This window comes from Cheilinus undulatus, linkage group 10 (genome assembly GCF_018320785.1).
Source record: "Cheilinus undulatus linkage group 10, ASM1832078v1, whole genome shotgun sequence".
In the NCBI taxonomy this organism is placed as follows: Eukaryota; Metazoa; Chordata; class Actinopteri; order Labriformes; family Labridae; genus Cheilinus; species Cheilinus undulatus.
Window position 1 is genome coordinate 10,284,197 of NC_054874.1, and position 17,911 is coordinate 10,302,107.

The 17,911-nt window shown below is 39.1% G+C and overlaps 1 protein-coding gene across 4 annotated transcripts in view; it reads left to right on the forward strand.

Moving 5' to 3' along the window:
• macrod1 (mono-ADP ribosylhydrolase 1) overlaps positions 1-17,911 on the forward strand; it is a 255,308-nt gene that overhangs the window by 205,622 nt on the left and 31,775 nt on the right. The gene's annotated exons all lie outside the window — the stretch shown is intronic.

Consider the following 17,911-nt stretch of genomic DNA (forward strand, 5'->3'; position numbering starts at 1 on the left):
GGCCAACAGACAATGTTGGCTTACATGTTGAAAAATCTCGACACGTTTATTTTTCTTCCAGAAAGCCTCTGTTTTTGCACTATTTTACAATGCAACCTTCAACTTTGTGCTCTTACATGTTCTCCTGCCTCAACATCCCTTATCTTCTGATCAGCTTCTTTGGTCTATGGACTTCAACAGAGACAGTTACAGTAAACTAAACTAAAGCTAGTTATGTCATCCCAGTTTTCCCACTTTAACAGCTGACACAATTTTTTATAAGGAAAACATACTGTACTGACTGTAGCTTGTCCAATCGTCAGCTGTGAGAAGGATACATAATCTGACACACTAGATGAATTTGTTTCACACATCCATCTGGAAAACCACTCATACACAGCGTTTAGGAAAGGGCAGAAGCTTTGAAATAAAACCTTGGAGGGTGATTGCATGAACCTTCTGTCTGTCACATCTTTATGGGCCAATCAGAGCAACAAAACACGTGACATAGCCGCTACCGAGGTGCGCCCCTACCGAGGAGTAAACCCCATAGAGAACTACATAGCGTGAACCATGGGGACTATAGACATGTCAGTACATGACTTTCGTCATTTTTGAAAGGAAACAACTCACTGCTGTTCTTTGTTCTTCTATTAACGAAGAAATGTCATCAAGCTCTGATAAAACTGGCGCTTTAGCAGCATCCACGCTAATGTCTTCCGCCATAATTGCACCTTCTTTTTGTTGCTGCTTGCTTACGTCACAACCCCGCCATGCCCGAAAGTACTACCCCTTGATGCTGATTTGCCCTGTCACTTTCTGACCGGGCCCAAATGGTTCAAATGGGAGCTTTGTAAGATGGATTCACCAGTGAGAAACATGGAAACAGGCGAATCCATCTGCTTTGCAAGGTTAAAGGATACAGCGACTGTAATAAAATTACTTGGATGAAAAAATTCCGTTCGGGGCATCCAGGTGGGGTTATATTTTTTCAATTCATCTTCAGAAAGTTGAAGAAGGTCGGGAAAACATAAGCGTTAAGCGTTAAGCAATAAGACAGGGAACTCTGGATGGGGAGTGATGTAGGCTGCATATGTGCAAATATGCTAAATAATCTGTTATTTGAAACACATTTTACTAAGCTTTTTAATGTCAAATGATAATTCAAAACTCCTTAGTGTACAGCAGACTGGAGTAGATGCTGAACTAACCAGCTCTAGGGAATGTGTTGTGAATCAAGAATCAGTTTGTGTCATAAAATCGTTTCTGAACTCAATATCATGAGATACTTACAGACTTACATCTCTCTTCGCCAAGTTCCTTGTACAGCCCAACCTCAAAAATACAGAAATATCCCTTTAAGCAGGAGTTGTGCTTCAGTTATGAGTTAGAAAAACTGTGTTTCAGCAACATTAGGCACATGACACGCAGATGAATGATCAGCAAGTGACCCAGTGTTAAACCAAACGGGTCCAGCACATACAGTACTGAACACACACATGAAAACACACTAACACACACACGACCGAGTCGTGAACCTGACCACTGCTGAGCGCTCGGCTGATACATTGGCATGGATGAACGACTTTTTCCAGAGCACATGCTCGCTCTGAACTACTTGACATCTGACAGAGAGGAAACACACGTGTCATGAGAAACAATCACACAGAAACACACATGGAGAGCAGTTATGAGCCATCTCTCTGTGCTTGACTTTATGTTTGAATGTGACGCTGAAGTTTGTGTGTTCCACTAATTCACGTGTTCTAATCTCTCTTAGCTGCTATCTGCTGCATCCTCTAACACTATAAATAAAGCTGTTGCTGCTCACCAGGCGATGATTCACTTTAGTGATTCATCCTATTGCCGCTTCTCAGAAGCTTGGTTTAAAACCACTGTCTTTTCTCTGTTGTGACAGTGTAATGGTGTTTTTTTTAACACTCTCAGAAGCAGAATTTAAAATAAAAAAATCAAGATAAATGTCATTTTGAGTTTTTGTTGTTGTTGTTGCCAGAGTGTACAGTGTTTGACAAAGAAATTTAATATCTGGAGATTTTACTCATCAGCTAACTAAAATGTAAAATAACTAGATTAATATCCTTGTTGATATTCTCTACATATATTCTTAATTAGGACTAACCCCCCTCAGATGTGTCATCTTGTTTTTGAGGGAATCCTTAAAGGGATATTTTTGTATTTTTTAAGTTTGGTTGAATAAGGCTGGGGAAGCTAGGCTATAGAGCGCTACAGACAGGTACAGCAGCTCTGTGTAATTTAGGAAGTTATAGGTAAAATTGGGCAAAAAGCATCAAAGTTTTGAAGTGTTTTACTGTCACTCAAGAAGCCTCTGAGTTTGGCACTATTTGCAAAGCAAGCTTCGTCTACTGGACATGCGCTCTTCCGCTTACCCTGCAGTTTCCACACAGGACGACGGCGCCGTGCACCGAAGTGCTGCAGGTTTGCTCCGACCGAAGGTGAGCGACCTCGCCCACTGGAAGCATGTCTAGAGTGCTGAACTACAGCGTGCAACCTTGACATTTGCCCCAGGAGACTATCTGGGACAACTATCTCTTCAGCTTTCTGTGCTCCATGTTCAGTGTGGTACACACCATGATACCAAACAGTTGTCAATTATCAAGCAAAAGCTCATGAAATTCAACTTCCCCTGCTCCATGTGAAAAACAATATGTTCTGTCTGATTGCATTGGGCATCTGTAAATGGAAATCCTTTGATTTTTTTCATAATTGGCAAGGAAACAAGGCAATACATCAAAATGTCACCTCTGGCTTTGAGTAATTGTAACGGGCATATTCTTCTACATATTCCAATGAAAAACATAAAGGCACCATCTAAATGGAACAAACAGAGGCCTGTATTTAAGTTGTTTTTTATGGCATACAAATTAATATGTGATAACTCTTTCAGACATGTTTGCCCACATCCCCATTATCCAGTAATGTAACAGTCATGAATATAGATTGAAACAAAAGATGAGTTTAAAATGGATTAATAATAAAACAATACTGTCATACTTTAAAGTCTAAAATGCAACTTTTAAACTTTAAAGAGTGGATATCAAATATACTGTAATTTAACTCTACGTATGTATATTTCAGACTGGCAAGACATACCGTTAGATCGTTTTTGGCAACAATGGCAGACCTGTTCAAACTCATCTGCTTCTATAGTTCTAGTTAAAAATGTACGTATATCTGCATCATGTTAAATCAAACCAAATGTAATATTTTATCTCCCCTTACACATGCTCTCTATACTGTCTACAACTATAAAAAGCGTGATGTGAAAAGACTTTAGGTGAGTGCATTATTGTAAGTGGCACTTTACACCTAACAGTCCTTCAGTGCTCACTGTTGTTAAAACACTTCCACTGAAATAAGCGTCTGCACTGAAACTGAGCTCAGATTTGTTATAAATGTGGATAAAGAGGAGAATCAAGCAGATGTCAGCAGGGTTAACTGGTGTGATTACTCTTGTTACAGATAACATGTATATGTGAATTAGCCCCATGACATTTCCAAAATGTTCATTACTGCTGAGAGGCTGCAGCGACAGTGTGTCACCTAAAAGCACACAAAACACCAACACACAACTGCTGCTGTAATACAGCCTAAAAAAACACCATGCAATGTCTCACACTTAAATGCACAATGTGTAAATTACACCACCAGGGGGCTCGTAATCAAAACAGTAACAGAAGATGAGAAGTAGAGATGCACTGCCCAACTCTGCCCATTTTCATTCTTTATTCCTGTTTTGCATAAATAATGGAGATGTGCACGTTTGCAGGCAGTATCCACTTTTTCACACTGTTTAACCCTCACCAAAACTTTCCTGCAGTGTACTTTAATACCACTGCATGCTTATTTAAAATTATGGATGACTTCAGTGCCCAAAATCACCAACAACTAACAATTGAGTTAATCTACATTTCCCATAAAAAGGGTTGACATACTGTAAGTTGAAATGTTTTTAAAAACTGTTAGTTTTAATTGTGCAGTAGCATGCAGTACATATTAATTAGTACACTTAATAAAACTTCATCTCACATTTCTCATCACTTCTTTCAGCCTAAGAAGAAGAGTGCTGGAAACATTTAATGCATTTGTTATAAATATGCACTCATTACTTAGCACCTTTTTCATGGCAGAAATTAAAGAGGACATATTACACAGAATTTACCTTCTCAGGCTTTTCTAGCAAAAATATTGCCCCTGGCACAAAAGGGGTAAAAAAAATGGGTAATAAGTGGCAAAATCGGTTGGGAGATAAAGTGATTAAAAGGGTTTAAAATGTAGTAAAAAGAGGCTTTTTTACAAGGTTTATTTTGGGCATTTTTGTGCCTTTATTTGATAGAGGAGGAGAGTGGATGGAGTTGGAAACAGGGATGAGAGCGGGGGAGAGACATGCAGCAAAAGGCCTCAGGCCAGATTTGAGCCTGGGCCGTCCACGCACACAGGCCCAAGCACTGTGGCAAAAGATGGTAAACAGTGCAAAGTTGCTGAAAAGTGGCAAATGAAAGTGGCAAAAATGTGCAGAAAAAATTCTTTAAAGGGGTTGAAAAGTCGCACAAATTAATAATTTCCACATCAGAACCCTATAGTAGCTTGACCGGCTTTTCCAACACACATGCACACCATCATTAAATCACAACAGGGGAGGGCCTGTTCACTGAGTTTGTCAGAGGCCCATCCAAATCTGTGGGCGGTCCTGATCTAAACCACCAATGTGCCAAATGGACTTCACCGCTAAGCGCTCACAGTTGGTGGGGCGTGTTTGCACCTGCATGTTGTTAGTGCAAATTCTTTAGTGGACAAGGTGCAGAAGAGGAACTAATTGCAGGTGCAAATCTTGTGCTGAAGTTGGCACTATTAGCTTGGCACAAAAAGTCTAAGTGGATCTACCCCTGAGAGTTAAAAGTTCTGCTATTTTACCCTTTTATGACAAGTTTATATTGGCTTAAAGGTCCCCAAAACATGCCTGTGAAGTTTTTTGATAAAAAAAAAAACACTCCAGTATTGGATTTTTGCATGTCTGAAAACCCCTCTGCTTCAGCCCTGCTCAGAACAAGCTGTCTGTGGCTTTAAATGTTAATGAGCTGTCTGACTCCGCCCCTGACTCCACCCCTCCCCAGCAATGGATGTGGCTCTCCTGATCCTCCTCTCAGCTGGCAGCAGAGAGGCGGCGGTGCTAACTCCCCACATCATGAGTGGAAATTCTGAAAAAGTGATATTTGTATAATATGTGACCTCAAGGACACTAGGGGGACTAAAAGCAACTCTTTGCGTTGATTTTGGCGCCCCCTGGGGACAGTTGTTGCAGTGTTCATCCTAGATCTTTAGATGAACACATTTATTGACAGAAACTGGAAACATTTTATCCCAGTTTTAGTTGACAAACTTCTTTGGAGGTGGCAGGTCATGGATATTATTATAGGATATTGACACAACAGGCTATTATTAGCTTGATGACGTTTATTATAGTGATCTTGCTCTGTTGGTCACTTTGCTTTACTGATGCTAAGATCCTCCTGCCCTCTGCCAGGCTTTTCCATACCTCTCCCTCTCCTGCTTGTATTTCACAATCACAGTCTTTATTCTACTTCTCTTTGTCTTTTCTTTGTCACGGCAAAAGATCTTCAACCAACATATGTCAGCATTAGTTTTAAAATAACTCTGCCCTATTTACACAGCAGAATTGTTACACTTCACTGTGTAAAAATGACAAAGGGGGGCAGCTTGCATGCATGTTTAAACAGAATGTAACACATCTAACAACCACTTACTGATTGTATATCTGCATCTGTGTGTGAATTTCTAATGATTAGGCCTCAGTAAATCTTTGTGTTGCCTTGAGTGGCAGCCACAGCTCTGTTACATTAGAGTCCCTGTATAGTGATAAAAACGTCTATATTTTAGGTTTGTTGTTGGACAGGCCACTGTGTGATGAGCCATCAGGCCACATTTCAGTCATGACAAAGTATTCTAAGTGTATAGAATTATTATCAGAATCATGAAAAATGAGGCAGGAATTTCTGCTCTGGGAATGTGTGGGTGTGTTGGTTGAATGAGACAAAGCCACACCCACTCACATAAAATATAAATCCTCTCAAATTAAAAAGAAATTGCTACAGTCAACTGGAGGAATCATCTGTGTGCTATTCTGCTATGTAGTAACTCTCTTTTTTAAGTCACCAGAGAAACAATAATGTTTATGACCTGGCATGCCAGATGGATTAGTTTCACACATCCATCTGGAAACCCACTCATACACAGCGTTTGGGAAAGGGCAGAGCGTTTGAAAAAACATTTGGAGGGTGATTGGATGAATGTTCTGTCTGTCACATCTTTACGGACCAATCAGAGCAACAAAACACGCGATGTAGCCGCCGAGCTGCGCCCCTACAGAAGGAGTAAACTCCATTGGAGCTGCATAACACAAACAATGGTGACTATAGACATGTCAGTACAAGAATTTTGTCCTTTTTTTTAAGTAAACAACTCACTGCTGTTCTTTGTTCTTTAAACAAAGAAATGTTGTCAAGTTCTGATAAAAATGGCGCTTTAGCAGCATCCATGCTAATGTCTTCTGCCATAATTGCACAGGCCTCTTGTTGCTGCTTGCCTACATCACGACTCCACCGCGCCCAAAAGTACTGCCCCTTGACACTGATTGGTCCTGTCACTTTCTGACCGACTCAAATGGTTCAGAAGGGAGCTTTGCAAGATGGATTTGCCAGTGAAGAACATGGAAACAGGCGAATCCATCTTCTTTGCAGATTATCATGTTTATGTAGTGACAGACAGTTTAGAGCTAAAGACTTAGTTTAATTTTTTCATCCTGTTTTTAATTCTTCAGGTATCCCTAACATCTCAATTTCGGAGTTATGTGAAGTTAGGGCTCTCTCCTGTTTATGAGACGGCTTTGTTGTTAAGTTGCTGCTGAAAACACTCTATTTCCTGATGCTGCTCTTCAAAATAAAAGTCTTCAATGATGATTAGAATTGGAGGCTTTTATTGTGAAAGACTTAGCAGTAATAGAACGCGTCTATCAACGGATACTTTACTAAACGTAAGAATCACATTGCTAACAGACATGAAGGATTAAACTGTTGCTGCTTGTAGAGAGACAGTCTCAGTCTGCTTCTTTTAATAATCCAGGACTAAAGACAAGTGAAAAATGGATTAAAACACACCCTCAGCAGGTAAGATGTTTGTTCCTGCTGCATCTGATTCAAGGGAAAAATCGACAAGCACTCCAGCAGTTAGCCTGCCCCTTGACCTTACGGTTGACTCTAGCCAGAGCACAGCTGTGCCAGAGCAGAGACAGAAGTTGGGGATTAAATTTACTGTTTTCTGGCACAAATCTCTCCATTATGTTACTTACCTGTGGACAACTGTGGTTAATAGATTTGGTTAATTTACCTCACAAGGTACAAAAACACAGCAAGCACCTGGCTGTTATTTTTCAGTGAAGGCTATGATATCGGCTAACAGCAGACTGTACTGAGATGAACTGCTCAGTGGTTTTATATTGTTGTAGCATTAGGGGGGAGGGGTTTATCCCCATAGTGGCCGCTGACGTGATGGGGGTGAAAAACGTTTTAATGGTCTAAATCTAAAATTCAGTTACAAATACAGTAGATCTTAGTGTTTTTAGCAACCTTATTCCAACATATCCAGTGTGTTAAAACACATATTTTGGATTTCACTTTACAGGGACTTTAAGTGTTAACATTTCTTGCTTTTATAAATTTCATAAGGACAAATTCTATACAGAGAGGCTGTAGAGAAGTGTACGCAGCTAAAACTTTTTGTAGCCTTCCCCTGATCTGTGCCTTGCAACTCTGAGCTCTGCAGGCAGTCCCTTTGACCTCATGGCTTGGTTTTTGCTCTGATATGCATTTTCAGCGGTGAGGCCTTTTATAGAGGTGTGTTCCTTTCCAATACATGTCCAATCAATTTATTACACCACAGGTGGACTCAAATCAAGGTACAGAAACATCTCAGCAATGTTTCAGAGAAAAGGGAGGAACCTTTGCTAAATTGCAAGTGTTACTGCAAAGGGTCAGAATACTCATGTCCATGTGAGATTTCCTTTTTTTTTCCTTTCTTTTTAATAAATATAAAAAATTGTCATTATGGGTAACTGAGTGTAGATTTATGAGAACAAAAAGTACATTTTCTAACTGTAGCAACTTAAGGAAACTGGAAAAAAGTGAAGGAGGTCTGAACACTTTCTGAATGCATCAGTTGAGACCAAGAGCACCAAATATTTACAATGTAAGCAGTTAAAAGAGAAAGCAAAGAGGAATAAGAAAAACGAGATTAAAACAATAGACGGAGAGTAAAAGCAGTCATTATGATAATGGAAACAAAATGAGCCGATAAAATCACAAGAAAAAGATAAAATTAATATATAAAGATCTATAAATGTAAAGGAAGTAAAATTTAAAAAAATCAGAGACAAAAGTCTAAAAAAGAATAACAGTACAAGAGATACAAGTTTTAAAGAGAGGAAGGCAATGCAGATTGAAAAAAGCCAGAGTATGGCTAACCCTATCATCCTCCATTGATTGTGGGTGCCAGAGCAGAGACAGAAGTTGGGGATTAAATTGACTGAAAGCACTGTAGTATATATGCCAAGCCTGTAAGGGGCGCTGTAACTCTGCCTCGGAAATGCACCAAAAAAAAGAAGAGGATTACGGAAAACTGCCCCAAACTTTCTCCTGGTTGCCCTGCTGGTTGTTGTGGTGGATCTAAGAATATAGATCATTAATCTTGTTGGTTTGGAACCAAGATGCTGATCACTTACTGGTGTGTTTGGGTTGTTGTCTCGTTGAAACACCCACTTCAAGGGCATTTCCTCTACAGCATAAGGCAGCATGACCTCTTCAACTATTTTGATGTGTTCAAACTTATCTAAGACCACTATAATGTGATAAAAAGGCACCATAGTGCGTGAAACATCCCCATATCATGATGCTTGCACCACCATGCTTCACTGTCTTCTCAGGGTACCATGGCTTGAACTCAGTGTTTGGGGATCATCTGACAAACTGTCTGCAGCCCCTAGACTCAAAAAGAACAATCTTGCTTCATTAGTCCACAAAATGTTGCTCCATTTCTCTGTAGGCCAGTCAGTGTGCTCTTTGGAAATAGAAACCTCTTCAGCACATGTGGTTTTTCAACAATAGGGCTTTGTGGAGGCTTCTTGCTGATAGCTTGGCTTCACATAGGTGTTTTCTAACTGTTACAGTAGTCCTTCTTTGATCTTCCAGGAGCTGATTGTTGGCTCAGTCTTTGCCATTTTGGCTACTCTTCGATTCTTCTTCCATTTCAATAGTAGTTTTCAGTTTGCTTCCATATCTTTCTGGTTTGGTTGCTATTTTCAAACAGTTGAGATCATTTTAGCTTAGCAGCCTATCATTTCTGCACTTCTTTATGTTTCCCCCTCTCCTATCAGCTTTTAAATCAAAGTATGCTGTTCTTCTAAAAAACAAAATGTCTGAAACGAACCAATTTAATGTGATTTTCAGAGAAAAATTCACTATAACCAGCGTGTATGACATTTGCTGCCTACGAGTCGCTGCAGTGCTAAAGAGAAACCGTCTCACGTCTGATCGATGTTCTGACTTTGCATCAGTTGGATTGTTGCACCTCATATTTTGTAGTATACATTGTGTGCATGCTATAAAGCAGGTCACTTACAGCAGAAGTTAATGCTGCATGATTTGATAGAAATGTGCAGTTGTGATTGCAATTACAATATGCATAAATGGCATCAAAAGGTGTTGATTGGATATCAAGGAAAACGTAGAGAATGAAAGTTTTAAAGTGTGTATTTCTCAACTGAAAACATACAAATATTAAGTAGCATAAAAAATACAAAACCCAACCCAGTTAATATTTAAAAAGTTTTTGAAAATAAAGTGCAATAGTGGCACTATTTTAACCTTTCTGCAGACATCTTTGTAAACCTTTCAAATATTTATCAATACAAAAATATTTGCAGCCCTTTATGCCATTCTGTAAATGCACAGCCTGATTGTGATTGGATTAATTGTGCAGCACTAGTAGAGGTATGTTATTATCTATTGGACCTGATATATTGTACCGTAGCCCGCAGACCTTAAAGGTTGACACAAGATTTCTGGGAAGTTGACACAAATAGACACGCTTGATGCTTTTTGTCTGTGTTTCTGCTTTTGAAATAAGATCGGCGGATCATATTTCAGTCTTACACTGTGCTAAATCTCTCTGCCTAATGGCCTTTTGTCTTCAGAGTGTAGGGAAAAAGAGCTTCTTTCCCTTCTAGTCATCTTCTGTTCTATAAAGTCTTTTTAACCTCTATGTCTGAGTGAGTTTGTGGGAAGAAGAGAAATGAGCAAGAAAAATCATGGGTCAGGTTCTTTTTCAAAGTATCAGTCAAAGATGTAGGAATTTGCGCTCAAACACATAATTTAAACAGAATTAAACAAGATGTGATATACAATGCCTGTAAAAAGTGTTCACCCCCTTGGATGTTTTACCCTTTTATTCATTTTATTATGTAAGGTAAAATAAGTCACCTTTGGCTACAATTACAGCACTGAGTCTGTGTGAATAGGTCTCAATCAGGTATGCACATCTGGACACTGTAGTTTTACTCCATTGCCTTTGCAAAACTGCAAAGCTCTGTCAGGTTGCACAGGAATCAGGCATGAACACCCCTTCAAGTCCAGCCACAGATTCTCTATTGGATTGAGGCCACTCCAGCCACTCCAGAACATTCACCTTGTTGTCTTTAAGCCATTTCTGTGTAGCTTTCACTGTATGCTTCAGGTCATTCTCTTGCTGGAAATAAATCTTCACCCAAGCTGTAGTTCTCATGCAGACTGAATAAGATTTTCCTCCAGGATTTCCCAGTGTTTTGCTGCTTTCATTTTACCCTCTTCCTTTAAAGCCTTCCAGGGCCGGCTGCTGAGAAGCATCCCCACAGCATGATGCTGCCACCACCCAGCTTCACAGCACTTTTTTGGTCTCAACAGACTAAAGAACTTTCTTCCACTTGCCTTTTGGTGAACTCTAGTCCAGACTTAATGAGTTTCCTTCAACAGTGACTTTCTTTTGCCACTCTCTCATAAAGATTTGACTGGTGAAGAACCCGGCCAACAGTTGTTGTGTGCATTATCCTTCAGAGTTGTCACAGGTGCCTTGGTGGCCTCTCTCATTAGTCTCCTTCTTGCGCGGTCGCTCAGTTTGTGAGGACGGCCTGATCTGGACAGATTTAGGCGTGCCATATTCCCTCCATCTCTTGATAATGGATTTAACTGAACTCCTGGGGATGTTTAGTGCTCTGTCTTATACTTTTTTAATAACCTTGTCTCTAAGTTGCTTGGGGGGTGTTCTTTTGTCTTCATAATGTAATGGTAGCCAGGCATACTGATTGACCAGTGACTGGATATTCCAGACACAGGTGTCTTTATATTACAATCACTTGAGACACATTCAGTGCACTCAGGTGATCCCCATTTCATTCATTGTGAGACTATTAGCACCAGTTGGCTGGAAATCTGCTGAATTACGTCAGTCACTTATTTTTACATTACATATTTTTGTTGAATTGACATTAATTTGTAGAAATCTGTTTTCACTTTGACATGTTAGAGGGAGTTTTTAAAAATATTTTTAGTAAAAAAAAAAAAGCCAAATTATATTGACCATGATTGAATTATAAAATCAATAAAAGGGTAAAACATCCAAGACGGTGAATACTTTTTATAGGCACTGTACACTTTCAGTAATTTCCATAGCAACCACTCCCTCATCAATCCACTCAAAAATGACTGAAAAATGATACACCTTCCTTCTCTAGAATGATTCTGTGCTTATTTACTACACATCCATAGTTTTATCATGAAAAGTAACTGCTTAATGCAGCTACGGCCTGTAACCCATGGCAACATCTTGGTATATGAGATGGCAGACTGTAACCACAACCATAGCGGTATAATGCCAACAAAAAGACCTGATGGATAAAACATTCCACTCTTTGTTTTGGGCTCAGCTTAATGCAAACTCTGATAAGTTCAGATGAGAAAATGCTGTTAGGTAAAAATCAGACCCCTTTAATGGCTACTAACTGGGTGTATGGATAAGAATGAGCTTTGGGTGTAAGTAAAATAAAGAAACAATATAGACTAGCCTGGTATCGTATCAGGAACATGAAGAAAAAGACAAGATTGATTTCTGATAGAAACAAAGAGATTCTGTCACCATAGGATCTTATAGATAAATGGTGTCAATATGTGATTAAAGAATTCTCAGAATGGATTTGTTTTCCGCCATGTGTGTTGAGGCGCCTGTCCAGCTCAGCCTGAAGGTTTGAATCCACGCTGAGAGCAACATGCTGAGTCTCATCAGAATGTGTGGCAGTGTCAGCGTAGGCGTATTCAGGTTGGTTAGACCACATTTCAACTGCAGCTCTCTCTGTTCTCACCCAGACTATTTATTTTCCTTCTACCCTCTCTCTCCCTCTCTCTCTCTCTCTCTCGCTCTCTCTCCCCACTGCCTTCAGCACATGAACCCTTCATTTGATCAATTAGTCCACTGAAACATTTTTCTCAGAGACCTGACAAGAAACAAAGCGGTCACATTAACTTAACAAAGAAAAATAACACTTTGATTTATTTGAGTGTTTCAGGAGCTACATGACAGGAAAACACAAGTGAATTATTCGAATGAGTTTAAACACTGAATGATGAACAAGTGACAAAGAAACGTAATCTTTAACACTTTTTACTTTCATCTTTTAAAATGGGAGAGTGGCAAAGAGAAAGCCACTGTTGAAGACAACTTGTATTCAATCTCTAGAGTTTACCAAAAGGCATGTGGGAGACTCCATGGTCAGGTGGGAGAAGGGTCTGATGAGACCAAAATGGTGCTTTTTGGCCGTCAGACAAGACCCTACGCCTGACAGACGCTGCACATCACAGGCACTGTACCACAGCTGAGCTAAGTGAGGTCTGCAGGTCTTTAGATTTTTCTAGGTTCTCTTGAAGTAATGTTTGTTGGCCAGCCACTCCTTGGAAGGTTCACCACTGTTCTAAATTTTCTCCATTTGTGGATAACAGCTGCCACCATGCATTAGAATTAGCCTTTACTAGAGGTAAATGGCCTAGCCCAAACCCTTATAAACAGCCCCGTAACATTATCCCTTCTCCACCAAACTTCACAGTTGGCTCAGTGCAGTCAGGCAGGTAAGGTTCTCCCAGCATCCACCAAACCCAGACTCCCCTGTCTGACTGCCAGACTGAGGAATGTGGTTCATCACTCCAAAGACCACATTTCCACTGCTCCACAGTCCAATGCTGGTGTGTTTACACCAATCCATCTGATGCTTGGCATTGGACTTGGTGTTGTGATTCTTGCATGCAGCTGCTCAGCCATGGAAACCCGTGCCATGAAGCTCTGACTGCGCAGTTTTAGTGCTTACATTAGTGCCAGTGGAAGTTCAGAACTCTTCCGCACCATGCAGTCGTTGACCCCACTCTGTGATTTTATGTGGTCTTCCACTTTGTGGCTGAGTTGCTGTTGTTCCTAAATGCTTCCACTTGTTAATAATATCACTTACAGTTGACTTTGGAAGATCCAGCAGGCATTAAATTTAATGAACGGTCTTATTGCAAAGGTGGCATCCATCACGGCAACACGCTTGAAGCCATGAACTCTTCAGAACAACCCAGTTTGAATCCCACATGTTTGCAAATAGAGACTCCATGGCTAGGTGAAACAACTGAATTCAATATGGACAATATGTGTGGCAAATCAAAGAAAAAATCTCCACAGATCATAAGAGGGAGGTGACATCAAATCATGTCAATGATGGAAACACTTTTATTCAGTCGTTAACAGGTGTGGCCAAATACTTTTGTCCATTTAATGTAAATGCAAACTAGCATATATCATCTAAAAATGTAAACACCACAGTCAAGATAGATGTGGAAAAAGGTGCATATGTGGTGGGAAAGCTGGAAAAAAAATCTTTAAAAAATAAGGCAATTGAATTGCAGTGGAATGTGGGATATGAATTTCCTTTAACCTTGGAAGAAATATGCAAACAGTCTTGCACTTTTGCTTTTTTAAATGCTTTTTTTTGCACTGAATAAACTGTTTTATGATCATGACTATTCAGGTAGATGGTTAGCTTGGTTCATTCATTAAAAGTGCTGTTATTCTGATTTTAACAAAATGTCTATGGGGGATTTTAATGGCGAGTTTTACTTCCTGAACCAGAGCTGCTGAAAAAGTGAGCTGGCACTGTTGTGCTCCATGAAGAAAAATCTACTTACTGTCACTTAATGTTGTAAATGTTAACGGCAGACATAAAATGTGGCTTTAATTAAGATTTAATTATAAAGTTTGAGTTTGAAAAGGTAATGTTAACCTTTAAAGCTGATGGTTAAATGATAGCCATGAGCTTACAGCAAAGCTTTATCTACTTGGTTGATTAAGCGTTTCAACAACTGGGCATTGGTTGCAGCCTGATAAGTTAAAAGAATTTTTCCAACACCGCATTCATCATATTCATCTGTAGTGATTATTAAAAAACTATTTGACGGTGCAGCTACTTAACCAGCAACAGCAATGCATTTGCAGCTCCACAGAAATCTTATTAAATCAGGCCTTGAAAACTTCTACACTGAATCTGGGAGATGAGATACACTGAGTTATAGAAATCTGAATTAATATTATGTAAAGCCTCGTTCCACTCCTCTGAATGACTGACTCAACTACAGTTTTTTTTCTCAGCTATTCAAATAAAGAGGAGCAAAGGAGGCAAAATGGGAATTTAAGGCAAAATAATGCAAAACATCACCATGTGCTAACTGGTCTACCTTTTTGCCTAACATACCCACATCGAGGACCGAGCCTGCCAGGTGTCCTCATGTTTGTGCTTCATTTCCCCGTCTCAGGCCAGGGGTGTGGAAAGGAGATATTGATCCAGACTCCAACACGCTGTGGAGCTTGAAAAATGTAATCAGGAGAAATTTTGTATCAGAAAACAGCTTTTATAAAAAATAACAGGCATGCGTTCTTCCTGCATAAATTTACACTATGGTGGATGGACAGTGAAGCTTTACAACACATCACAGCAAGGCCGCCCATGAGGGGGCCTAAAGGGAGAGCTTTCTGGGGCCCAGCCAAAGGGGGGGGGGGGTCAGGAAAACCATGGTGCATTGTAAAGTTAATCTGTGATAACCTGATTAATAATTACTCTTAACAAAGCAACAAAAATTACTTTTATTTATCTTTATTAGTGCAGTGAAAAATAACAAGCTAATGCATTATGATTAAATTACAGGATTGATTAGTCATTTTTTAATGCATTTAATGCATGCACAGATTGAGCCCTCCAATATATCCCATAATTCCACTCAATTTGTCACTGCTCAAATGCAGTCAGACAGGAACAGCTATCCAAACAAACGAAGGATGTGGATAATTCCGATGAACATGATGACCTTCTGGGTGGGAAGTTTGTATCCAAAAAAAAAAAACTAAGAAGATAAAGTCAAAGTGATATACACAGTCTGTAAGAAGTTATCATTTCACCAAAGCAATACCAACCCTAAGTACCACCTCACTGTTGAGCATGTGTCAGTTGGCGAAAGGAGTTCAAGTGGAACATTGCACCAAACTAACCTACTGAACAACATAGGCCCCTCAGGAAGTCGGCCTGCGACATGTTGACAGGCACAAGTGCAAAAAAGCTGTAGACTGATTAATATTGTTGGGGACAAAGGGTTCACTGAAGTTTTGCAGGTGACTGTTGAGACTCAAGCATCAATATGTGATTATTCATGAATAATCCACAGAAATCCTTGATTCATTTGATTAAAAATTCAAAAAATTTAACAGCTATTTATTGCTGTAGCACAATTTAGCCTTTTTAAAAATGTAAACACATTTCCTTAAAACAGAATTGCCTTTTTGGTAATGTTATAAAAGGAGATGGGCACATCGACTGAACCATTTGGAAAGTGAAGTCAGACTTCATAGCTGAGCCATGATATGCATAAACACCACCATACTTTACTACTGGAGAGTAAAGTAGAAAAAACTGGAACAACTTTAAGAGAAATATAATTAAGTGAAAATTAAATTGGCAAAAATTGGTTTAAAATGGCAAAGATCAGCAGAAATGAGTAAAGAAAAGTGGTGAAAGAATGGCAAAAATGGGTCAAAATTGGGATGAACAAGCAAATATTGGGTGAGACAGTATAACTGTCATAAAACTGAGAGAAAGGAAATATTTGGCAAAATGGGCAGTAAAAAAAGGTGAAAACCAGTTAAACAGTAGCAAAAATGGATTATAGTAGCTGATATGGATTAAGTAAAGAAAAATGTGGCAAAAAAGGTGAAAAGCAGTTAAAAAGTGTCGAATATTGGTTAAAAGTGGCAAAAATCTGCAAAATTAATAGGGGAAAGTGGTAAAAAAAAAAAGGCAAAAATGGGGTAAAAATTGGGATTCCTCAGCAAATTAAGGTAAAGAAAGGAAAAATGTGGCAAAATGGGCTGTAAATAAGGTGGAAAGTGATTAAAAAGTGGCAAAAATGAGATAAAGCAGCTGATATGGGTTAAGCAAAGAAAAATGTGGCAACAGGGCTGAAAAAAAAGGTGAAAAGCAGTTAAAAAGTGGAAAAATTGGTTAAAAGTGGCAAAGATCAGCAGAAATATGAGGTGAAAAGTGGTTAAAGAATGGCAAAAAGGGGTTAAATTTGGTACTCACTGGGATGAACCAGCAAATCTCAGTTAAGAAAGGAAAAATGTGACAAAATGGGCTGTAAAAAAGGTGAAAAGTGGTTAAAAAGTGGCAAAAGTGTAACAAAGTTGGTGAGTTATTTCTGTCGGTAATCTCAAGCACAGTGATTCACGCCTGATATGCATCTTACTCAAATCACATGACTCACATCCTCCTTAATTAGTGGTCTATTTAAGATGCAAGATTTCAGGTCTCTTCCTCTGCTCTGCAACGCCTGCTGCCCTTGATCAGCTCCATGCCCTTGCTTTCAACCCACCTTCACCCCAGCATCTACCTGTTGGCTCTGGTTGGGGGTTTAAGCTGTTTTCTTATCACTCCTCAAGTTCTGTATGTAAAAATCAGTGAGGAGTGATTCAGCTGGAGCCTGACGCCAAACATGTTATGTTGCCACAATAAATGCTTAAACAAACTACACAAGAGATTATTTGCCAAAATGAGTTAAAAGTGGCAAAAATGGTATAAAGCAGCTAATATGGGTTAAATAAACAAAAATGTGGCAAAATGGGTGAAAAAGGTGAAAAGCAGCTAAAAAGTGGCAAAATTGGGTTTAATGTGCAGACAAATGTAACAAAAAAGGCAAAAACAGCAATGAAAAGGGGTTCAAAAGTGGTATGGGTGAATGTCTGCTGTCAACTAGTGGTTGGAGGTTGAATTACAAGACAAATCTATTGCACAAAGTAAATTAATGATAAGTAAAATATTGATACAGTACTTAGAAAGAACTGATATAGTAATGTGTCATGAAATATCTTGATATTTTAGTGTAGGATATTTTTAACACCCCAAGTATCTTTCTCACATTTTATCATGTAATATCAAGCATGTAATATTATATCATGTCATTACATATCATACAGTACTGTACCGTAGCATACTGTAGCATATTATAACATACTGTTGCATTTTGTTGCATATTGTATTGAAACATGTTGTATCCTATCCTATTGTATAGTAGGATGTTATAGTGCATCATTTTAAATCTTTTTGTTTTGCATCATACCATGTTGTATGGAATTGTCTTGTTTCATATCATATATTATTATTATATAATGGTATTTTACAGTGTAAAGTATTGAGTGTATTATTACATCCCTGAATACAATTGGG